Source organism: Micromesistius poutassou (genome assembly GCF_964030765.1).
Source record: "Micromesistius poutassou genome assembly, chromosome: 5".
Classification (NCBI taxonomy): domain Eukaryota; kingdom Metazoa; phylum Chordata; class Actinopteri; order Gadiformes; family Gadidae; genus Micromesistius; species Micromesistius poutassou.
In genome coordinates, this window is record NC_140275.1 from 2,069,418 (window position 1) to 2,095,185 (window position 25,768).

Consider the following 25,768-nt stretch of genomic DNA (forward strand, 5'->3'; position numbering starts at 1 on the left):
ACCAGTTCCAATACTAAACAATACCCAGCCTCCGTTGTAACACAGATAGCCTTTTAGTTCCTGGAACAAGCTCTAGATGGCACTGGATACTTGGTCCTAGTTTTTCAGGAATCCTGTGTGTAGGTGTTTGTGTGTGCGTGTGCGTGTGTGAGTGTGTGTGTGTGTGTGTGTAAAATGTCGTGCATAGTTGTGTGTGTGTGTGTGTGTGTGTATTCGGTTGTGTTCATGTGTTTATCATCAAGATTCAATTATTAATAATTTCCAATGCAAATACGGCTCGGCTTTTGCATGTCTTTTCTTTTTTAATTGTTTTGTTTATTATTTATGAAGACGGATCTCTCCAGGTTGGAATAGAAAGAGGCTTTGTGCTGCTGATGTCATATGTGGGGCTGACAGGTAAGGCCTGCACGCCGCACCATGTCCTGCCCTGCCGTCAGACACATGCACACAGAGCCCTCAGACTTTCATTCTCCCAGCCCCTCCGCAGACTGTAAATTAGAAATACGATACTTCTGAATAACAAGGATATGCAACCTGTCAACATCCGCCAATGTGTCCATGCAGCTCGGCTCTGCTTCTTTTATCTGAGTTTGATTAGTATTCCTATAAAAAGAGATTTAAAATGCTACTAATATTCCTAATGACATAGTGAATCTCCAGTATATTCATGAGTCACGCCGCGCCCAGGGTGAAGGAAGCATTCATAATTAACGAAGGACCGCCGATGCATATTCTGGGGATTTCTGCTGCTATCCAAAACAAAACATCAGGTACTTCTCAGTCTTCTGGCCAGCCTTAGAATCTCCACAGCCCTCCCTGGCTTTTGTCTGAAACCCGAGAGCTATTCACCACCTCACATTCAGGCTTGCAGAGGAATCTGCAGACACTCACACACACACACACACACACACACACACACACACACACACACACACACACACACACACACACACACACAGTGTGCTGACACAAACAGAGGGCATGTTGTAATCTACACAAACATACACACATGCACCATTACTGTCAGACTCGGACCAAAAGATCAGATGTTGGAGGCACTAAGATGTGGCATGTTTTGTTCTCCTGTGTGTTTGTGTTTGTGTGCGTGTGTGTGTGTGTGTGTGTGTGTGTGTGTGTGTGTGTGTGTGTGTGTGTGTGTGTGTGTGTGTGTGTGTGTGTGTGTGTGTGTGTGTGTGTGTGTGTCTGTTTTTTACCACTTCACTCTATTCTCCCTGCAATGGCAGATACATGACTGCCCAAACAGGAGAGGGAGAGAAAGGGGGAGAAAGGGGGGGAGAGAGGGAAAGGAGGTGGCGAAAAGCCCATCAAATATAAGTCCTCCTGTTTGTGGTCATGGTTCGTGTTGCTACATGGAGGCTGGAGATAAGATGGCTGCCAGGATTTTGTTTAGGACTGAAAGAAAGAAAGAAAGGGAGAGAGAGAGAGAGAGAGAGAGAGAGAGAGAGAGAGAGAGAGAGAGAGAGAGAGAGAGAGAGAGAGAGAGAGAGAGAGAGAGAGAGAGAGAGAGAGAGAGAGAGAGAGAGAGAGAGAGAGAGAGAGAGAGAGAGAGAGAGAGAGAGAGAGAGAGAGAGACGCAAGGAGGCAGGCCATTGGAGAGGAAAGGGTATAGGAATGGGGAGGAGGGAGTGAGGGAAGAGTGGTTGAACAGGCAGTGGAAAACAAGCGGGAGGAGAGAGTGGAGATAAATATTGGTAACAGGGGGCAGAAGAGAAGCAGCGTAGACAGAGGAGGAGGCAGATAAAGAGCTGAGATAAAAAGACTTCAGACACGTAAACAATGGCTGCTTCGCTTAAACCGCCCCCAACCTTGATCGCAGAAGAACAGATGTACACCACGACTAAGAATTAATTAATCGTTTCATTTAAATCTCAGCCTCGACATCTGAAGGGTAGACATCTTCATTCTGTCACATTTCTTCCGAGTGTGGCAGTGAAAGACTCCTTGTGGTGAAGATCCCGTGGGACTGGTCACACGAGACCGGTCTCCTGGCCTGGTCTTGTTCGCCACCTGGCTCACGTACCAACATGGCTTCCATATCCCCGCTCTCTAATTGGATGGTTTCACTCCTCACCTCTCCTCTGTGATAGACCGTGTGTGCTGATGGTCTGGTCTGCGACACCCTCGTAGTGGAAGAGGTGTGGTCCCCCGCAAACACACGCACGCATGTCCACACACACGCACGGCCACACACACACATATGCACACTTAAAAGCACAAACACACACACACACGCACGCTCGCACACATACACACACACACACACGCACATACGCATGCACACACACATATACACATGCAAACGCACGCGCACACGCACCCTCACACGCACACACACATGCAAACGCACACACAAACAAACAAACAAACCACAGTATGTAAAGTGTTCTGGGCGCCATGTTTTTGTGAACCATCCCGCATAGGACTGTCTGACACCATTTAAATCAAACACACAGCACAATTGGACTTTAAATAAACATGAATTAAAATAATAATGATAGTAAACATTGGCTGTACTTGTAGGCATAGCTCGTTACCCAACACAAACACAAACACATGGACGCCTGGAGGTTTGACCGCGGACGAGACGGAGGACGGAGGACGGAGCCAGCTCAGGCAGCGTAGCGCGGTCGGCTCTGCAAATCGGCTCTTACCCTGATCCTGCTGGGAATCGATGGCACTTCGGATCAGGCTCATTACAGTCCCTTTTCAAAACACATACTCGCAGTGATTGGAAGGTCTCGCTGAACTATTAAGATACTTTGGCTCGGAAGAAAATTGTCAAATTTCCAAAGCGGGGAGACTCAGCTGCCTAAGTGCCTTGCCTCAGAGGTGTGGGAATGTCATTTTTAAAAAGTACAAATAATAAACTAAGAGGAGGCGGAGGTACTGAGGGACGGGGGCTATCGCGTTGGCCATGGGAGGCTTCATTCGGCACCGGTGCACATAAAGCTTCATCTACAGCCAGCCACCTATAGAGATGGGGGGATGGGTCCTCCTCTCCCCAGTTATCACCCTTAACAGAGCCGCTTCCAGCTGGACAACGACATGATTATTAGACGCTCACCCCCAGTAGACTGTAGGCTGTACACCAGCTGAGCACCATGTATAATCACCCCGGCAGATGAAGGGATTTATATATATATATTATATACGTGCAGGTATTTAATTTCCTCTAATTTCAATATCATCTTAATGGAATAGCTTCTATCTTCCCCGGCACTCCACCACAATAACCCATCTCCAAGAGGCTGATCTGTTATCCGTTCCACGTGAGGCGGTGGTGTTGGAGGTGTTGTTATTCAGGTGGACGGTGGACGTGGTGGCTGCCCGTCCGAGGCCCTCACACGCTGGGCAGAAGAAGCACTCGGAGCAGCACTTTAGCCCCCTGACATGCAGCGGCGTGGCCGGCCTTGTGAGGGGTCGCCCGGCCGACCGTCGCGTGTTACGTTAGTCACCCGACAGCACAACATTACGCTGCTGACAGCTAATGGCTTCCCCACATCGGCTCTCCATAGGAAGGAGAGCAGCCGTCCTGCTGCTGTACTGACGGTCACGGGAGGAAGCAGCAGGAGAGGTCTCTGAGGGGCCAACGTGAGTGTGTGTGTGTGTGTGTGTGTGTGTCTGTGTGCGAGTGTGTGTGTGTGTGTGTGTGTGTGTGTGATTGTGTGTGTCTAAGCGTGTGTGTGTCTGTGTTTGGGTATGTGTGTGCGTGTGAGTGTGCGTGCGTGCGTGCGTGTGTGTGTGTGTTGATCCAGAGACGATGTCCACAGGACGCCATATGTTGTTGTTTTGTGCGTTGCAGTTTATAAAACTGTCAATAAAAAAATACGAAAAAACTTTCTTTCATGTGCTACTGAGCAGGGGAAATGTACTCATAATTATATATATATACATGTATACGGTATATATATAAACTACTCACTACCAAAGCTGCTGTGGGAGCACTGAGGATCTCTTAATTGCGTTCTGTATCCAGGGTGCTCCTCCAGTAATAATATAGTTGGAGTATCCCAGCCTCATCTCTCCTTATGTTGACTCCATCATCTATAAATAGTGTGTGTGTGTGTACTTGGCCCTTTTCATGTTTGACGATGTACAACATTCACTTTTCTTTTTCCAAATCCCAACTGCAGCACAGACGGACGGTTGGCAGAATTCCAGAGGAACTTTACTTCCTAAGTCCTCTGCGGTTGTTTTAGCTCCCTGGCAGTTTGTAGGTACGCCCGTCATGGAGAGGTGAAGGGCGACACCGTGGCGAGAAGGACAGCGTCGGTCATGGGGGCCGCGCCGGTGATGAGCACGCCCCCAGCCAGCTAGGGGGTCACCGAGGGCCGGACCTCAGCCATTTTGTCAGAGCTCAAAATTGAATCGGAAAACAAAATAAAACTGTATAAAAAAATCGACCGGTTGAGAACTGCTCCGAGATGAGTGCCTGCTTGATACGGTTTGCTTACGTATTTACTTTGTGTCCGCCATGGTGACTGGTGGTGCGTGCGCAAGCCGAGCACAACAACACCTGAATACAGTTTGGTGGCCGTGGGTTGATGTGTGTGCGTGCTGTGCGGGAGACCCTGAGGCAGGATGCAGCCTCACCCTAACAGCGTACATGATGGTCATGATGATGGTGATGAAGATGGCGTGGGGCTTAGTGGGGGGGGGGGGGGGGGGAGGGAGTGGTCACCACACAGCTGCTACCAGCATCCTGACTCACTGGCTGCTGGCTTGGATTAAACAGCTGGAGGGGGATCAGATCTCCCTCTCTGTTTCGGCCTCTCCCTCGCTCCGTCTGTCTGTCTGTCTCTCCCTGGCCGTCCGATTCGACCCTCTCTCTCACTCTGTCCCCTCTCTCACACTGTCTCTCTCTCCGTCTCCGTCTGTCTGTCTGTCTCTCTCTGGCCGTCTGATTCGACCCTCTCTCGCTCACAGTCACCTCTCTATTTGTCTCTCTCACTCTGTCTCTCTCTCTCTAGCCGTCTGATATATGGCCTCTCTCTTGCGCTCAGTCCTCTCTCTATTTGTCTCTCTCACGCTGTCTCACTCTCTGTCTCCGTCTGTCTGTCTCTCTCTCTGGCTTAGTCCCCTCTCTTTTTGTCTCTCTCACACTGACTCTGTCCATCTCTCGCTCTATGATTTTCCCTTGTTCTCTCCCTAGTCCCTCTACGGCTCCCTCCTCCTCCTCTCGTCCCCTCGCTCGCCCCGCTCGGTCATTCGTCTCAGCTTAGTAGTGTTGATGCCTTGAAGAGCTGGCGACATAAAGGTAGAAAGGGAAGAGGCGTGTGTGTGCATGCGTGTGTGTGTGTGTGTTGGAGTGCGTGAATGTGTGTGTGCATGCGTGTGTGTGCGTGTGTGTGTGTGTGTGTGCGCGTGCATGTGTGTGCGTGTGTGTGTGTGTGTGTGTGCGTGCACGTGTGTGAGTGTGTGTCCCTCTGTGAGCGATGGCTGATTGCTTGAATATAAATGGGATGTGCCAGTTCACCTAAATCAAGGCCACATGCCCGGGCTGCTGAAACGCTGAGTGCGGCAGAGCATTGTGCCGGCCTGCCACTCAGCGCTGGAAACACGCCGGGCCTCTACCCTTGCCCTACATGAAACTCTCGGGAGTAACCTCCACAAAGTCTATTGTTGTCGACCGACCCGGCTGAGGTAAACAAAACAGAAAACGACGTGGGCGACGAAAATGAAAGCCCGCTTGTGAATGGTCCACTCGGGCGAGCTCATGAGCCAACCAGAATCGTCGGCTCCCTCTGGTTTCTTCTGTGTGGCCTCATTCGGTGCTTTTGTTTTTCCCCTGTCTTTGACTTATTACCAGCTTAGTCTTTCAGAGAGAGAGACGATGTTGTCTGTAATCACTGTTTCCCATCTAAACAGCTTTAAGACCCTCCTCAAGCGCTTCTCGTTTAGTGTTACATGACAAGGACTGCCGAGCCTCTATTGTTCGCAGACACTTTGCATTGTTCACGCTGGAATCGGCTTCATCGCCTCCACATCACAGCTCCTCGCAGATCTTACAGACGCTTTAAACAGTGAGTGGATCACAAATCCACACTCACATCACACTCCCATCCAGGCTGACATAGTTAGAGCACGGTGATGACATAGGTCTAATGGGATTTGAATTAAAGATTGGATTTAGCATCGCAATTAGCATAATTGTCTTGGTCCTTATTCCCAACTGTCTACTTAATGGCGCGTTGGAATGGTTCATTGTCTAATTTACTGTTAGTCTCCTGCTAAACCCGGGCCTAATCCCATGGCTTACGTCCATTTGAAACCACAAAGTCCTACTTGTGGACTACTTGAATATACATTGAGTCATACTGCGGTATAACTCACCCACCATCAGGACTTTTTACTGTTGTTTTACAGAATATTTCTCATGGCATGTATTCGTTTATCTAAAAATTGTCTCCCGTCAACAAGAATATCAAGAATGATAGCGAGATAGCATGAAATTATACTATTTTCAATAATGATTCATACTCATAAATACTAATTATTACAACTTATAAATGCTTTTATTGTCTAGTAAATGCTGTGGTTAAAGGTGCACGTGTAGGATTTAGTGACACCTAGAGGTGAGGTTGCAGATTGCAACCAACTGATCCCTCCCCCTCAGCCCTCCCTTTCCAGTGACGTAGGAGACGCTATGGTGGCCTGTGAGGGGCCAGGAGGTGATTCCAAAATAATGTCATCGTCTACGACCGTATCAGGTAGCCAAGAGTGTGATGAGGTTCCCTGATAAATTTATAAATTGTGTTAAGTTATTTAGTTTGTAAAACTATAGCTTACAAGTAAGATGGCAATTTTTAACTAATTTAAAACACGTCCTCTCTTTTTATAGTTCACCCGCTCTCTATGTACATATAGAGGCCTCATACTAGAGTTAACTTGATTGTTATATCCACGGGATTATACGTTAATAAAACATACTGAATAATGATAATAATAATGAATATTCAAATACATTTCCGCCAAGTCCGTTCCGCCCGATGCCACTCAATTCTACACACATCACCCCTTCAAGTCGGCCCCTGGTTCATCAGCCCCGATACGGCGGTAGCCTCGCGATGAACCGTGCTATTCAGCTATTCAGCTAGCTATTCAGAAGAACACGCAAAAACAACCTGAAAGTCGTTCCGGGGTATATTGGCATCCCTCCCTGCGTCGCGCTCCATCGCGGTGGTGACTAACTCTTTCAAAGGACAGTAAAGGGAGCTGTGAAGTATCCCGGGGCCGCGTCTTCAAACAACCACCCCCCGCCACCCCCGTCCCCCCCCCCCAGCCTGTCCTTCAGCGTCGCCCCGCTCCCCTCTCTCCACTCGCAGCTCGTCGGCGTAGGGGGGGGTTTCTGTGATTTACCGAGCGCTGTGGGGAGACGCTGGGGTGGGAGGCGGGTTTATCTCCACCTTGTCATGCTAAATGAATTCCAAATGGCACGCTGCCCGGCTATTTGTCAGCGCATTTGTTATCGCTGACAGCCACAACCCCCCTTTAAACAAATATAAATCCACTGGAAACAATCGGCCAACAAGATGCAGTGTAACCTTTTGAAATATCACGACGGCCATCAGTTTCTTCGGCAGGGCCATTTTCTCACCAGGAACACGAGGTAATGGATGACCGCGCTCTCTCTGAGAATGCTTTCACACGGTGTCAGCAAGTGGCTTCAACACATGACATGATAAGTGTGCCAATGCTGTTGAGAGAAAGAGAGAGAGCTAGAGAGAGAGGGAGAGAGAGAGCGCGAGAGAGAGAGAGAGAAAAGTATCTGAACTGCTATGATAACATTAGTATCTTCACCAGCTTCTCTCATCGAGGGATGCTAGCTCACGAGCCAACAGTTTTTCCAGAGCGAAGATATTAAGTTACACGATGATGGGAACATTTGATTAGCCTCCATTGAGTTTCAAAATGAATGAATGGCGTTTATTTCCCCGCTTCTGATTGAGCTGTCTCGTTGCTATTTAATTAAAATAGCAGTATGCCCCGGTTTACCGGGGATGTGATGAGCTCTGAAATAAATTTGTCATGGGAAAAAAACAATCAAAGAGGAATGATTTTTTTGACAGGCAGGGTGGGATGTCAGGCGGGGAGAGGGGGAGAGGGGGAGAGGGGGGAGGCTGAGTGCTCCTGCTGGACGTTGGGCGTTCCAGTGGTGTCAGCCTCCTCTGCTATTGCATCATACTGAATCTAGTGCTGCACCGCGTGATGAAACAGAACCAAACAGAATCAGTGATGTGCCAAATGGAGATCCACCTTGATCAATTGTGATGATGTGGAGCATTATACTAGAAATATATTATCTCCTGAATGTCAGTTCTGTGGGGTTTTGTTCTCCCGTTCCCTTGTGTGATGGATTCCGCGGAGTGAGGGAGATCAGATGATTGAAACCACCGTTGAGCGATGGGAACCGAGACTGATTGACACAGACTCAATTTGGAGTGATTATGTTCCGAGAATCCGACGCTGTTGGATCATTTGATAATTTTCGAATTACAGTTTGCCGATGGGCTTCGGTTAAGATAGAAGAAAACTCCCCCGCCAACAAAAGAAAGCTTGATTCTCTTCCTGTCTCTCAGTGGGGTGTGTGTGTGTGTGTGGGGGGGGGGTGCTTTTGATTGAATTTCTTCTGTGGTTCAATTAGATTTCATTTATAGCCAAACTAAATGACAGTGGAGGCGAGTCGATAAATAATTCAACAATTTCTTGATAGGCGTTTATCAGTTTCCTCCCAAGACCTCCTCTGCCGGATTCTCCCCTGGCACTTTCTGTGCTTATTAGTGTTATTGTTGAGTTTGAAAAAGTTTGTGCATTCATCGAGCCCCGGAGAATACAGCCAGCCAAACAGGCCCGCATCGTTCCTCTGACCTTGCCTAATTCTCTGTAAAACTCTGCCTCTGACTTCCTCAGTCTCTCGCTGGCACAGCCTGTTTTTGGACATTGATATATTCTCCCCCGGCAGAGTACAGGTTCTTGGGTTACTGATCTTTTTTTAGTTTGGAATGACTCGTCCTAAACCGACCCTAATACACGGCGCAAAAGTGGTGAAAGATACAGTCCATTAGGACATGGCTTGCTCTTCATAGAACCACTCAAGACCTTGAACTGACCAAACTCAAAGCTTCACTCAGTGTTCCAGCATGTCTCTCTGGGGCTCTTTTCACTCATATCCTCCAACCCTTTCACTGACGACCTCGCCGAAGCGGCAAAACACACCCACGCCATTGTTAGGCTGATTTAATATTTTCTTTCCCCAATGATGGCTGCGCTGATAGAGTTTCTGATTGGTCACAGCGTCTTTTAAATAGCTTGTTACTAAGCACAGTGTTCACACACTTGCCCCCTCACCCCCCTCCCCATCATCATTCACTTGACTCTGTGACTCTTGGCTGTCAGATCCAATCCCCACTCGTGATAGTGTTCTCTGCCCCGCTCTAAATCGGAGTTTAACCTCTGCCTTTGGCCAAGTGTGATTATGGCACTTGAGGCTGACTTCCTGGCACCGACGATAACTGCCACCATTAATCAGCGTGTAAGTAGTGCGCAGTGTGATGTTTCCAAACATGTGTCTAACGAGGGTACGACACCCAAAAGTACTTCTGGGTTGAATTGTGTGCGTGCGTTGCCTGTTTCCGCATAATGTTTGTGCGTTGATGTGCATGCGATTTGTGTGAGTGTGTGTTGGTGCGTGTTATATTAATTAGAAGAATACTAGAGGGAGAAGAAGGATACTAGTGCTATTAAAATAAGGTAAGATTGATTGTCATGCCCCAAAGGAGTAAGCCTTCAGCGTGTGGAATACCCAATGTGTCGAACAACGTACACTTCACACTGGATAGTAAGCAGTTATCGAATAAATTAATTCTGCCAAAATTGCTTCTAACGTATGGCTGCATGTGTGACTCATCCAGGCTGCGTTGCTTCATTCGCTCCTTGTTGTTTTCATTATGTGCTCTGAAGCTGTGGAGGCTGAGGGGAGCCTCAGTGTGGAGTCTCCATCCTCAGGCTGGTGGAGGGGGTTAGGGGGTGAGGGACACAGCTGGGGTCTGAACCAATCTCTGAAGAAGGTCTGGGCGTCAAACCTTACTCCATGCTCGCTGGTCTAACATCCACCAATTTCATTGCCTTCTTTGAGAGGTAAGTAATGGCAGATCTTAACCGGATAGAGCGGTCTAATGGAGGGTTCTCCTCTCAGGACGGCCAAACCCCACTGAGGTGCCCTCCAAGAGGATTCTCTCTCCACTGCAGCCAGCTGGAGGAGAAGCTCCCGTCTAGACATCGTAGCAGCTTGCATGTTTATTGGCTGTTTATTTAGTCTCCATGGATATCTGTGTCTGTTTTGACTCGCTGTGGCTCTATGGCTAAGCAGAGTGGGAGATGGCCACTACATTTGGATCAAACATCATTTTCCTGAAGTAAGCCCAGCAAAATGTTGGAGGCTGGGTCGACGTTCCAGAATATAGCCACCAATAAGACTGGAGTTCCACGTCTTTCACTCCGAAAACCATGGAAAAATGTATTTAGGTTTACAAATGAAGAAAGCCGTGTGCGTTTAGATTCCATGGGTTTTAGAACGTCAAGCAACGCTGTGATCTGATTGCTTCAGAGTCAGAGCTTCATAGTTGCTTCAGAGTCAGAGTCAAGGTCAAAGTTGAAATGCTCTGAATAAGGGAAGCCCCAACGCTATGTTTGGCTCCAACGCTCAACTCCAGCGGAACTCATCTCCAACGCAGTCCCATCTGCATCATGGTTATGAAACAATGATTAGTGTTGCTTGGAAAAAGGAGAGGGACGTTTTAAGCACAAAGTAAGGTGATCATAATGAATCCAGGGCCTGGCACTCCTGTGGATGCGCAGTTAAAAAGCCTTTAATGGGCAGTTACATTAAATTGTGCAGAGTATGCAGTATGTAGTATGCAGAGTATCCGCATTCTATAGGCTACTACATCTAGAGGAGGTGGTGGTGAAGGTGGGGTAGGTGGTGGTGAAGGTGGGGTAGGTGGAGGTGGTGGTGGTCGAAGAGTTGGTGGTGGAGGTAGTGGTGATGGAGGTGGGTGGAGATAGTGAAGGTGGGGTAGGTGGCGGTGGTGGTGGTGGTGGAGGTGGGGGTGGTCATAACCTCCGCACAGAATCTCATGCACTGGCACCTTCCCAGCGCGGTTCTTCAGGAATGACAGGTGGATAGATAATACATGAATGCATAAATAAACAATAGCAAAATGATAGTACAGCCAATTAGAAGCTAATGAATCTAATAACAATCCGCCAATTCACTTTGCTGCCTCTAACCTGATAATAAACAGGTCATCAAAGCCAAACTGCACGCTGCACATCGCACCTGGAAGATATCGCAGCTAATTATCCTGCTGTCTATTCGGCTCATCAAATTCCCCTCTTTGAATTGCGAGTGAATATGGACTCACTCCTCTTACACTTGCAATAATCAGATTCATATCGCATCAACACAATTCATTCTCCGATCGAGGCTTAGCGCTAGGTACTTAATGAAGTCAAATCTACTTGTAGTTGCTCTAAGCGACTCCAATACAACGCATACAACTCACTCTCTCACTGTTGTTGAGGCGGTTTGGAGGCATCCAATTGCACCCTCTTCAGTCTTACCAGATGATTGTAAATGATAAATGGACTGCATTTATACAGCGCTTTTCCAACCAATGGGCACTCAAAGGGCTTTAAAATATTTATAATATTCACCCATTCATGCACACATTCACGCACCGATGGCGGTGTCATCCATGCCAGGCGACAGCCAGCTCGTCGGGAGGAGTCAGGGTGAGGCGTCTCGCTCAGGGACACCTCGCTCAGGGACAGCTCGGCTAGGAGGAGCCGGGGATCGAACTAGAAATCTTCCGTTTACCAGCCAACCCACTCTACATCCTGAGCCACATGCCACCCCATGTCTGAATGCCATGTCTGGAGCTTTCCCCCACCAACCAAATGGAGGAGTGCATCTTTGGCGAGGGATTCTGGTCCCTGAGTGTTTGACACAGACACTAAGGTCCAGAGACCCGATCGTTCAACACAATACCTAGTAATTAAGAATCATTGATTGGCATTTTAATGACTTTCTTCACTGCACACAATTTATTGGCACTACCCGGGCTCTAGGGGGGAGAGGGGGGAGTAAAGCAGGCATTACCGCCTTCCCTGGGGGGCTGGGTGTCCAGTGTTGTGCATGAACTAGTTCAAAAGAACTAGTTCATTTTTCTATGAACTTTTAACTGAACGTAACATATTTTTAACTAAAGAACTTGAACTTGAACTTTTTTCACAGATTTTGTGACATTCTGAATTGATGCTTAGATCCAGATGACATATTTATTAAATATAGTTACTGCCTTAGTTGTGATGAATTAAACAGGTGTACAAATAATATCCACAACAATTTGAGATTGTAGTGATGGGCAGCAGGTAATGGAGAGGATTCATTTTAAAAGATAAGCACAGAATACAGTTTTTCTTCAGTTTCTAAAAAAACTGTTAATGAACTGAACATTAACACATCACACACACACACACACACACACACACACACACACACACACACACACACACACACACACACACACACACACATATACATGCTACGTACACTGTACATGAATTAATGTTCAGACTAGGTTGCTACTCTGTTACTTAACCTGAAATCAGAGAGAACCACCGGTTCAGTTTGAATTTGGGGGAAGGAAACCAATATATTTCAAATATATTCCTTTTGTTTTAAAATCAAAATAATTTTATGAAGAAGAAAGATGTTTCAACACTTCCTTCTTGTAGTAGTACAGAATAAGAGATGTGTGCGTGTGTGCGTGCACACATGTGTGAGACATCATATTGTGTGTGTGTGTGTGTGTGTGACCCCCTGCTGGTGTACAGTTAGAGCGAAGACAATCCTCTGCTACTGTGCCATGAATTCAACATGGCTCTACAGCCACTGCTTCACACTCACTGGCCGACACCGCTGCGGCCTGCGCTGGGAAGCGGAGCGGGGGGCCCCGCAGAGCTGCTGCTGCCGCTCAAATTGATACCACTCTGGAGGTGTGCAGCAGAGTTTCAGTACGAGAAGGAACCACACTGGAGAAGGGGAATCCTCACCGTCAAATGACCATCGATCAGACTCGGAGGCACTGGGAAATGGGCTCCCACTCATTTCCACGACTGACTTTAAGAACTTAAAGCAAAGCCAAGTTTCATGGAATATAAACAACACTGTAGGAGAAAGTGTTTGTTGAACTGTATTTGCTGCTACGTAGACTAGCTCGTTAACTCCAGAGGAGTGGCTGGGTTTATAATATTAGTGCTGGTCCAATCCCTTCAGACTCTGCTGGGTTGGATGCAAACCTCTGATAGCATTTTGAGATGTAGGCCAATGGCATCAATGTCTGACACAGATATCGGAACACATATTTCAACGTACATCCCCATAGTATTCCCTTCTGAGCGCCCGGTCAACGTACTACGGGGAGACTTCTTTTTGTATTACTTGGAGCCGGCGCGGGGAAGCGACACAGTCTTTAATACATAACGAATATCCCTTAAAAGGATTATCCGACATGATGGCTCTTAGCGCCAGAGCTGCGTGGACATGAAACTTTAAAAAGTGAATTTGCTTCAACAGCTTGTGACAGCCGAGCGGAACATTCTGTCTCAAGAAGAACAGGCTCAACACCTCTGGGTGCTGCTGAACACTGGCAGGGGTGTGGGTGGGAGGTGGAGGTGGAGGTGGAGGCGGGGAAGGTGGAGTTGATCTCTCCGACAGAGCTCAGCATTAACACTTATGGAGACGGGGTGCCCTGCGACGGAGTCATTGCATTAGTGTTGATGAGGAAGGAGGGAGGAGAGTCTGGGCTCCAGAGACAGGGCTGTGGTGAAGGTATCACGTTGCATCTCCAGGAATCACCCGCCGCTGTTTTGCTTTAATTAGTGCGGACTCCGTCTCAGGGGTATTTGATCGCAGCGTGCGGCTTGGCTGGCGAGGCCTCATTCAGATATAAATGTTTCTGCAGCTCTGAGGAGAGGGAGTGTTCTCCCCTCGTTCAGACAGCTCATCACACAGCGTCCTGCACCGTGCTGCATCACATCACATGATAGGGGCGTGTCCTGTAGAGGTCACCCTGTTAGAGGAGGAGACCTTTCACACACCTCAGGAGCCGGGGTGGTCGGATCAGGTTAGAGCCAGTCACAGCAGACATTTGCACTTGATATTTACTTGAATTATGCCGTCAGTGTAAATTACACTGAGACGACGGGGCCCATTATTGTAATGCGCCTTCTGGAATGCGAATTAGGCTCAATAGGTTTAGCAGGTTTAGCACTACAGTGAATGTGCCTAAAGATGTTTGACTAGAGTTACCACCTTTCCATTGACAACCACGGACAGTATGACTAGTGTGACTGTTATACAACGATTGTAGTTATGTAATGCTAGGGAATAAAAAAGCTGAATCAGAATCGTATCACGACATCTTCCCGCTGGTCCTAAAATACTCCCCACATAGTATCTTCACTCTGCGGAGGAAATCCCTTCTTCAAGGTATGCAGTCTTTCACACCAGTCACCATATAATCCAATATTTAGTGAATTTCATGACTAATGATTCCTATTGGACGCAATAGAAAATCAGTAATTCCTCCGGCAAATCAAATTAGCATTGCTTTGTAACTTGGATCAATTGGCTGTAAAATGTCAAATCAAACCCAGCCCAGTGGTTCACCAACGCCGTATCTCCTCTAGTCAGGGAGCCTGGCCAGGGACACCCTGGACGAGCTGAAGGAGTAAAGCTCTCATATAAGCTACTGTAGGGGGTAGTGTATGTACAATTAAGAGGCACACACAGACCCTACAGGCCAGATCCCTCAACAGCTTATATTGAAGGGGCTGAGATGAGAATGATATGAAAGAGCAGTTGCAGAGGGAGAGAGAGAGAGAGAGAGAGAGAGAGAGAGAGAGAGTGTGTGAGTTGCATTGATGGCAAGAAGGAGAGTGAGAGGGACTTTGAGACTTATAGAGACGAGGAGAGGGAAGTGGGGGGGGGGGGGGGGGAGGGTGGAAGAAAGGCATTAAACAGAAAAAAGGGACAAGCGAGGAGCAAAAAAGGGATGCACAGAGGAGGAGAAAGCCAAGGCGCAGAGCGGAGGAGGAGCAGCAGCAGAAAGCAAGACAGAGCAAACAGCAATATAGTGTCTGCATCACAGCCAGTCCTGAGGGAGTGTCCAGCGAGGAGCAGATAACTCAGGACCACAGGGGCGGCTCTGCAGATCCACTCTCTGCCTCCACTTCCCTTAACTGCCCCTCCTTACGCCTGTGAGGACACTATCTACCTCGGCCATGTTGCCGCCTCGCCAGTAGTGGCTGCACACACAAGTGCACGCACAAACACAAGCATGCGGACACGCAGACACACGCATGTGCACACGCACACACACACACACACACACACACCGCACACAAATGTCCAAAGACGTAACGTGCACTACTGCACCCCTCCCCCCAACACACACACACACACACACACACACACACACACACATACAAACAAAGAGAAATATACACACGCAAAAACCAGCCAAGTGTCCCAAACCACTTGCACATCAGGGGCGAGTCAGCCAGGCTTGGCTCGCTCTGATCAAACAATGACATCAAGTATCGTACTGATGAAGTGAAGCTCTGCTAGCTCAGCGTTGGATGTCTTCCCTTTGTCTCGTTTCTCCTCTGCCGTTCGGCTCTCCCTGTCCTTGGTTCGTTCAGAGTTGGTTTCCAGGTGTCGTGTTGGGTGTGTCCCAGCCTTGGTGCAGTGCTTCACACTGCACTTGCCTGCCTCGCTCCCAGCCCTCCCTCACACGACGCTGAGTGTTGTGCATAGCGACTGTGTGATTTCCACACGGACCACGGAGAGCGACACAGAGCCAGGGTTTCATCAGGCACAGGCCTTGTCAAGCACACAGCTTGATCATGTCTTCCGCCTCTGAGAGAAGCCTAGGAACAAAACAAACCCCTTTTATTTATTTATTAGCGATTCGTAAGCTGGGAAGGCCTTCGCTACCATTAGAAGTTAACAGTTTGGTGGTGGTGGTGGGGAGGGTGGAGAGAGATGGTGGTGGAGGAGGAGGGTGGAGGGAGATGGTGGTTATGATGGGGAGGGTGGAGAGAGATGGTGGAGGAGGAGGAGGGTGGAGGGAGATGGTGGTTATGATGGGGAGGGAGGAGAGAGATAGTGTTGGTGGAGGAGGAAAGGGTGGATAGAGATGGTGCTGGTGGAGGAGGAGGAACAGGGATTGGTGGAGGAGGAGGAGCAGGGATTGGTGGAGGAGGAGGAGCAGGGATTGGTGGAGGAGGTGGAGCAGGGATTGGTGGAGGAGGTGGAGCAGGGGTTGGTGGAGGAAGGGAGGAGGAGGGGGGGATGGAGATAGATGGTGCTGGTGGAGGAGAAAAGGGTGGATAGAGATGGTGGAGGAGGGGGAGGGTGACGAAAGAAGCTGTTGGTGGGGTTACAGATGATGGGGGATGGTGGAGAGAGTTAGTGGTGAAGGAGGGGGGAGAGAGGTGGTGGTGGTGGTGGAGGAGGAGGTGGGGGAGGGTGACAAAAGACATTGCTAGTGGGGTTACAGGCGATGGTGGAGAGATGAGAGGTGGTGGTGCGGTGACAGAGGGTGGTGTTCCAGGAGGCCGTGCCTCTGTGTCAATGGCAGCAGGGAGGACGGCGCCCCGGGGAGACGGGGCAGTGCAGCACTGACGTTTTTAGGGCAGCCGCAGAGTTATCTGTGAGCATCAGATGCTACGCATTAGTCTTGATGAAAAAGAACAGGCAAGCGGCGAGAGGCCAGAGCACCGGGCGATAATGGTGGCTAGTGTACGCACTCAGCTGGTGTGGGGCTCGTGGACCCTTAGCCAGGGAAGAGGTGAGTTGCTGAGGGTACTTTTGTTTTTTTCCGGTCCTCATTCTTCATTCATGAGCAAACTGTGCCACCGCGACCGTTGTAATCACAAGCTTCTCACACTGCAGTTTGATCCTCGAAGTGCAGAGTACACATGCAGCCGGGCTGACATTGTCATGGTTCCATGTAGTTATCTTTACACAGTTTATGACAACCTTTGTCAAGACAAACGGAGACGCACGGCGAGGAAAAGCCCTCAAAAAGACTATCCGTGGACACGCAGGGATTCAGTCTTATTCAGTATTTGTTCACCGCAAGTAATCAAACCCCACGCTGATACACGTTTGAACAACCGTCTTGTATTTTGTTTGTATTTTTAAGTTATCCATTCAGGACGCCCCGCAGGCAACAGCAAACTAAGGATTTGTTGAATCCAATTAGAAGTGTTGTTTATATTCAGTCGACATCCATGACACCCAGCAGTAGTCTAGAGACACACTGTTATAAGATATCTCAGGCCCCCCTTTTTGTGTTTCGTTGGCACTTTTCCCCTCCCCTTCTGCAAACATAGCGCTTTTGCAATCAACAATCAAGTCATATTGTGTTTGTGTTGATAATCTCATTTAAACTTAGCAGAGAGCTATTCAAATAAAGATGATTCCTCCCTCGGGAGGAATGCTAGAGTCGGGATGCTCCCAGCCCCTTCATGCTCTTGTTTGGGGGCGCCCAGCTATGGCCGATCCAGCCCGCTGAAGACAGTGCTATCACTGTGCCGTTCAGCCTCATGAACTTTAATGAAGGTGGGATGCGTAGAACTGCGCCTTAAACAAGCCTCCAAAGAAAAGCAGCTGACTGTAAAAGAAACGCACTTAATTCAATATTTGTGTTTTTTATAAATGTATTTCCAACATATTCCCGGGTTTCACTTTCACACCTTGTGATTGGGCGGGGAGGACCGTTCTGTCCACAGGCTGTCAACTGGCCAAAATACATCTCTCGGCGGTGGCGTGTGCTTTACAGGAAGTCAGTATCCCGACGCGACGGGGCGGGGCGGAGACGCACTGAACCCTCCCCTGACGGCCCTAACTCCTAGGCCACCCGAGGGCCCTTTCGGGCAAGCGTGGAGACGTGACTGAGAAGACAATGGACAGGTTTAATTCGGCTCCTCACGGCCCCCGGGGACCCCACCACCTCCCCTCCCCCCCGCTGATATTACGGAGCTGTGAAATGAAGCACATCCATTTCCTGCAGCCCGGCGGATGACATGTGGCAACTAGGGCCTTTGATGAGCGCTGCTCTTCCTCCTCCTTGAAGCGCACACCCCCGCCTGATTAACATGTCTGAAGCAGCCCTCCGCCATCCAGCCTGCATCTCACCGCTAAATAAATAAGCGCTTTTATTCATTTTAGCTTATCGTTTTTTGGATTCAAATTTTTTGTTATTTTTCAAGCAATTTGTAAGATGAAGGTTTGAACGTGACAAACAACATATCATGCATCTAAGAATAGCATGTTTAGAAGGTAACATTTGACAAAGGTAACAAAGGTAACATTTGAACAACATTTGTAAGATTTGTCTGATTTTCACGGTTCAAAACTGTTATTGGAGCTCGCAGGGCTGGGATAACTAACTCTACACCGCGAGAAGGCATAAGAGAAAGTATGGAAATACAACTGTGGGAAACCGGGAACATAGATATCTCCATAACAGACATTTCCCTTTCGTGGAATAGCTGCAGGGTTCACTAGCTTCCGAGTAGGCAAACAATGGCAAATTAAGGACGCCTTTAAATAACTACATTCACTGCATTTTGTTAAACACAGCCTTTTGCCACTGCAAGCCACGTTCCCCCCCCCCCCCCCCCCCCCCCCCCCCCCCACAGAATCCGACGTGCATATAAAGCCCCCTGCTGTGTTCTCCAGACAGCCAATCTCTGGGTGTAGGACCAGAGCCCCACACTCCTTTCACACTCAGGCGGCTGGAACAGCATGCAGATGTAAACCAATTAGCACCCGGCTCCCAATGTTTCGCCTTTTATATGAGTCACGCGCTCCCATTTCCTGTGTGCCTGTTTCATCGACTCACTGTATCTATCCGTTGCCAATACCCATCTAACTTCGGCTTGTGTGTGTGTGTGTGTGTGAATGTTTTTCTGAAAGCCGCCCCTGGTGTTGACACCCCCGGCCCGGCCTGGAAGAAGAGGGCCGATGTCTTTGGCCATTTGCCGGGCTTAGATTCGAACGCTTGACGCAAGAGGAAAACCTCCCGGGGGTATCCGCTTTAAGTCATGCGATGCAGATGTGACGTGATTCATCGATGGATTGATTGTGAGAGACCCGGGTGGAGGGGAGCGGGGAGAAGTGCAGCGGCAGCAGCCTTTGTTCTCTGATACTAGCTTTGTGCTTCGGAACGCAGGAACGCAGCGTTTGATCTGGGAAAGTGGTTCGGCGAGCAGATGGATCACGTGACTCTCACTCTGTGATACGTGGTGTACATCGGGTTCACGCCGCTCCGTCACCACCGCCCGTCATCAGCACTCATCATCACCACCACCCATCATCACCACCACCCGTCATCACCACCACCCGTCATCACCACCACCCGTCATTATCACCACCACCAATAATCAACACCACCCATTATCACCACCACCTATCATTATCACCACCACCCGTCATCCCCACCATCCATCATCATCACCACCACTCGTCATCACCACCACCCATCATCACCACCACCACTCGTCATCACCACCACCCATCATCATCACCACCACTCGTCATCATCACCACCCATCATCACCACCACCCGGTATCCCCACCACCCGTCATCACCACCACCACTCGTCATCACCACCACCCATCATCATTACCACCACCCATCATCACGGGCTGCCTGGGCTGGTAGGAACGGGCTGTGATGTAGCTTTAACCGAATACAGGTTTACAACAAGGAGGCTGTGTGTGTGTCTGTTTGTATGTATGTATGTATGTATGTATGTATGTATGTATGTATGTATGTATGTATGTATGTATGTATGTATGTATGTATGTATGTTTATATGCATGTATGTATGTATGTATGTATGTATGTATGTGTGTACGTGTGCGTGTGTGTATGTATATGTGTGTGCGTGCGTGCGTGTGTGTGTGTGTTTTCCAGATCACAGAGGATCTCGGCATTCCGTAATCTTAGTGGCAGAAGAACATACCAGGAAGCTGGATAAATAATATTAAACAATGCTGCGCAGACGAATGGAATCAGAAACCTGTGTGTTCGGGTTCCCATGCAGAATTCCAGATGCCTCAAAAAACCTGTGAGGTGATAATATCTCCCCAGCCTAGACTTCACAGATACGCAGTCTGGCAGCATTGGAAGTCAGTGTGATACGCCGTCACTGTGAGGGAGATGCAGAGCGAGAGAGACTGCGTGTAAGAAGACATTACGATAAAGGCCCTTCGGAGCAGGCACACAATGGGATGTTCTGGGATACACCCGTCCACCATGTGTGATGCTCCGGGTTTGGGATGGCATTATCAGCCGTACTCTGGGCTATGTTCGTTTCCCGGATGCTGCAAATGTAAGCGGTGCTTTTTCCTTTTTTTCCCTATGTATTACAAATTAATTCAAACACTCACATTATTCTAAATGAGCAATCAGTTTGTGGAGAAATCCAGGCAATGACCGGCGTTCCTTAGAACCATGTTTGGTGAATTATGGGAGCTGACCAGAAGATTGTTTCGTTGTGCAGAGTCTACGGTCTGTATAAACAGAAATTGTTCTGTATAAACAGAAAACCCTGTCACGGATTTCAAACGTCTCACTAAGCATTCATTCGCAGCCTGCTCAGAGCTCGATGCCCCTGGCTGGTCTACACTTGAGATTGCTCCAAGAGGCCTTTGTTAGTTGTGTGACTACATTCTCGCTGAAGGCCATATCAAAGTCCCCCTAGTATATTTCACATCGTTTTCAAATTAGAATGAAAATAATTGTGCTCATAACTCCAACGTTATAAATGTTGTTTTTCATTCAGCAAGAACCTCTTTCCTTCTTGGTGATCGTCAATTACACTAAGACATTGACTGTTACCAATGTTAATCACATTCACAAGCAATTACCTATTGAAGCTTTTGTCAATACCAGCTTCATCTGCATGCGCTGTGTCTGTTCAGGAGATGCTAGGCACCTCCAGTGTTTACCTTCTCCACCCATGCCCTTTGAGCCTCCAATCCCTTGTTTAGCTTGTGGCCCTCCTGGGAATGAGGGAAAGAGAGGGGGAGGGAGGGAGGGAGGGATGGAGAGAGGGAGGGAGGGAAAGAGAGAGAGAGGGAGGGAGAGAGAGGGGGAGGGAGGGAGAGAGGGAAAGAGAGAGAGGGAGAGAGCAAGTGAGGGGGGGAAGGAGAGAGAGAGAGAGAGAGACTGAAAGGGAGGGAGGTGGGCAGACAGACAGACAGACTGAAAGGAAGGGAGGCAGACAGACAGGGAGGGAGGAGGGCAGATAGACAGACAGGCAGGGAGGGAGGTGGGCAGACAGGCAGGACGGAAGGTGGGCAGACAGACAGACAGATAGACAGGGAGGTAGGTGTGCGGGGTAAACGTGGGGACGTCTTTTATAATGAGACGGCGGTGGTGCTGCCGCTCTCCCCCCGCCGCCCCCACTCCCCCCGCTCTCCCCCCCCCCCCCCGGCCCGGTGATCCTAGTTGGAGGAGCTCATCAGGTATTCATGAAGCCCTCCGCACACCGCCCACCTCCTCGGCGCGGGCTGTCAGGGGGGACAGAACGGAGGAGTGCCGTCGCTCCTTTGTAGCTCAGTCTCACTTTCATATGTTTAGACTGCGCACTGCCTCCCCTGCTCCAGGTATGCACCGGGAGGAGGAGGAGGAGGAGGGCTTTCTGATGCGTTAAGACTGTTTGTTATGGTGCAGGAGCCTCCGTTAGGGCGGACCCGTCGTACCCCGGCTCGGCGCGGTGATAAGGGGCGGGGAGGTACGTTACCGGCGTGTAAGCAAACAAGCAAATCATTCTCCCCCCCCTTTTTTTTATTATTTTCTTTACGGGCGGTTGCTTTCCTCGATGAATATTGCTCTTTTCTATATTTCCTGTGCATCTCGGCGTGGATCAAATCTCGGCCGCGCCCCGCATCCGCCAGCGGAACCCTGACGTCAGACATCAATCTCCAGATTTTCTTGTGGCTCCATGCGGCTCGGATCCTTCGATAGTGATCACCGGGCTTCTAAATGAAAACAGATGCTATCGGCGCGCTGCGGCCCCGCGTCTGCACGGCACGGAGAGCCGGGGATGACAGAAGGGGAAAGTGGGAAGCCAGCCTCCGAGGCGATCAATATGCTAGTGATGAGGACCCCTGAGTGCCACGGCGGCGAGGAGAGAGGCGGACGCACGTCGTCCACGCACACGCCGCCTCGCACCCGCCACGCTCCTGTACGTGACCGAGGTGAAACGGTGTGGACATACGTGTGTGTGTGCGTGCGTGCGTGTGTGTCTGTGTATGAGTGGTTGATTGTGCGTGTAAGTGTGTGTGTGTGTGTGTGTGTGTGTGTGTGTGTGTTGGAGGAGGGAGGGGGGCTTGAGGTTGTGTGTATGTTCGCGTGTGTGGGCGCGTGTCTGTGTATGAGTTGTTTGTGCGTGTAAGTGTGTGTGTTTGTGTGTGTGTGTGTGTTTGAGGGGCTAGGGGGGGTTGAGTTTGTGTGTATTGTTGCACTCAGGTGTGAGCCCCTCTCTGCTCTGGAGAGGCTGAACTGGCGGTCCTAGTGATGGACCTTTACAGACCTTTACAGGACCTCACCTGTTTACACGCAGACCCCTCGCCAAACCAGGGTTCTGTGTCTTGAAGGGACATAGAACCGTTGGTTCTCAATTCATTAAGCTCTCTCCCACAGTCTCACTGTGGGGAGTGGAGTCAGTACATACATGAGTATATATAGTCAGTACATAGTCAGTTACTTCACACCACAAACATCAATGGGCATATCCCCAATGAGCTGTACGTGTTCAGACACCAAAAGCCTACCTGACGGTTCACAACAACCTAGTATGGGGGGTTACACATACATAAACCAGACCTGGCTGTAAAATTCTTGTTTGGTTCACACAGAATCCCCCCCCCACCCCAAAATAAATAATAAGCCAGCGATGACGTCAGCGCTGGTTTCCTGCTGTTGATTGCTTGTGCTGCTTCCTGTTCGATGACCTACCTGTAATCATAGATGGGACGCGATGATCACTCAGACAATCCTGACCCAGACGCCAGGCATCACACTTGGGTAAGCAATCAAATGAGCCCCATGTCACTGAGACTAGGAGGTTCCTTGCTTCTTCACAACCTCACACGATCGCCTTGTCTTTGCGACAAGGCGATTGGGTATATTACTTACATTTGCGTGCGTCTTTTATTGAACTTGAATGCATTACCTACGTATCTAAATCAACTCACTATGAGCCTGTTTACTCTACTCTACTCTACCAGCGTATTCAAAAAGACCTCAGCCCTAGCAACCCGACAATGCTCTCAGCTCTCAGTTGATGCATAGGGGCGGTTTACCACAGATCCCCACTTGATATGCGCACACACAGGCAGCTGGAACCAGGTCCACGGTTTGACCACCCCACGGTGGGCGGAGCTGTAGGGACCGTGGCGTGCCAGCTGACGCCGCCTATGATGCCACGTCATGTTATAATAATAGAACTGCCTGCGCCAGGAATCATAGAACCGTACAAAAAAGGCATTGACGGCGATGATTGACGCCGGATGACGTTTGAGCTCAGCCCTTGACTTGACAACGGGTGAGTGATTCTGTCTAGAGGAGCACCTATCACAGCGCAGTGTTCGCGACCTCCGGATGCTTGACAAAAAACAACACAAAGCCTCTTGTTGCGTTGCGAACGCTCAGCGGCTTGAGAGAGGTTTGAAATGCGTGAGTGATTGGAGCCAAGGCGGGAACGTATTCTGCGGTGTGGGTAGTAGGTCGTTAAAACCTCTGTGTTTTCACCACAGAGTGAGAGGAGTCTGACCAAAAAAAAGAGAGTACTGAAACCAGGCGGACATTGCTAATGGAGAAGTCTGTGGTCTGGTCCACACTCTCATTAGGAGGCCTGGGGCATTTGATGGCGGCTACCTTGATGGACTCCTGCCACCACAAGATCATTTAACCCAGGAGAAAGGCACCGGGAACTAATTACTAAAAACACAGATGGAGCAGGAATCCTCAATTTACCACAACCTCACTGATTCATTATTCAGTTAGCCTGTTGGCGTGTGCGTGCGTGTGCGTGTTTATGTATGTGTGTGTGTGTGTGTATGCGTGTGTGTTTGGGTGTGTGTGTGCTTGCGTATGTATGCGTGCGTGTGTGTGTGTGTTTGGGTGTGTGCATGCGTGCGTGTGTGTGTGTGACTGTTCACTCTTTTTGCTTTCAAAGGAGAAGAAGCAGTCTGCGGGATGAAACCACAATGGCCGTCTCTTCTGGCTTCACTAAAACATCCCTGACTGATATCACCGGTCAAAACCACTTCCTTTGTGTGAACATTTAGCATAGCATGGCCTAACCACACATGTCAATAATGGCGGAATAAAGGGTTGGTCTGAGTCGGTGGACAGCAAAACAGCGAATCACCATACAAGCAGTCGCGACTGCGACCAACCCCCCCCCCCCCCCCCCGTCAACAATTACACCCGCGGCCGGTTAATAATAATGCGCAAATGCCCGGGCCATTTTTTGCTCCCAGTCCTTCACTGCATACAAGAACTATAAGACTAAGTTGCTATATTGCCGTTCAATCTTGGGCAGGTGCACTCACGACAAATGATCTTAGGTTGAATTGGAACAAGGAGGCAGTTTTGAGTTTTTGGGATGTTTGATGGTCTGGTCCCCAGAGTGGCGATATCCTTATAAACCCACTGGTTCAACCCTCAAAACACCCTCTGTTCACAGACTTTACAAATAGACATACATGAGGATGCAGACTTCACTGTATCCGTACTAATTATCTCACAAGGGCAGGGTCTTATTGCATTTACTCTCTGAGGGCATAATCAAAATGTTGCCCTCAGCCGCAGCAGCGCGCCATAGAGCTGTTGCAGTCACGGTGGAATCACACACCATCTAGGTGAAGTGAAAACAAAGCATTTGAAGATGCATTGTGCTGGAACACCACTGGGGAACTGGCAAACCTTGTGTGGGCATCGATGTAAACAGCCGATGAACCAAACCATCACGCAAGGGGAGCCAACACCAAAAGGCAAGACGTGTTCTTCATCATTATTCGGACAAACATCACAACTCCTGGCCAAAATGCAGAATATAAATAATGCACAGCACTACAAGACCACCCGACCAAAGCAACTCATGTCAAAACTACTTTCCTCCAACGACTGTACTGCTGCTGTTAAAGATGCTGTCAGTGAGAGGGTTACCAAAGTAAACGACCCAGAATCCTTCACTCCCTGTGTTTCTGCACCATCGGAGTGTTTCACAGCGGGCGGTGGAGCTATGATAACGCTGTGTGTGTGAACGTGATTGACAAGCGATATGGATTTCCCTAATCAACCAGGGCCAGAGTTGCCCCTGATTGGTCAGAAGTGAGCAGGGAGAGCTGTCTGAAGTCTATACAGTTGCATACAGACAGAGGCAGGCACAGTCAACCACATCAAATATTCCAACACAGCATTTCTCTGATAGCTGACGGCTGGCTGTGGCATTTCAAACAAATTACAACCAAAAGTCTTCCCTAAACACCTCTTTAATCTTTCACTGAGTCCTCTGTCTGGTTCTGCAGACAACGTCCCCTTTACATTGCCCTACATGTGACATGTCACAGCCAATCAAAACCCATCAA

At 49.1% G+C, this 25,768-nt stretch overlaps 1 pseudogene across 1 annotated transcript in view; it reads right to left on the reverse strand.

The window, feature by feature from the left end:
- Window positions 1–4,247: 4,247 nt before the first annotated feature.
- The window catches only part of LOC311343942, an 80,763-nt pseudogene continuing 59,242 nt past the window's right edge, over window positions 4,248–25,768 (reverse strand). The window contains exons 5-6 of the transcript in view: window positions 4,615–4,665; window positions 4,248–4,334 (exon numbers count right to left, since the gene is read on the reverse strand). The product of the transcript in view is annotated as an uncharacterized misc_RNA (transcript). The remainder of the gene's footprint in view (window positions 4,335–4,614; window positions 4,666–25,768) is intronic.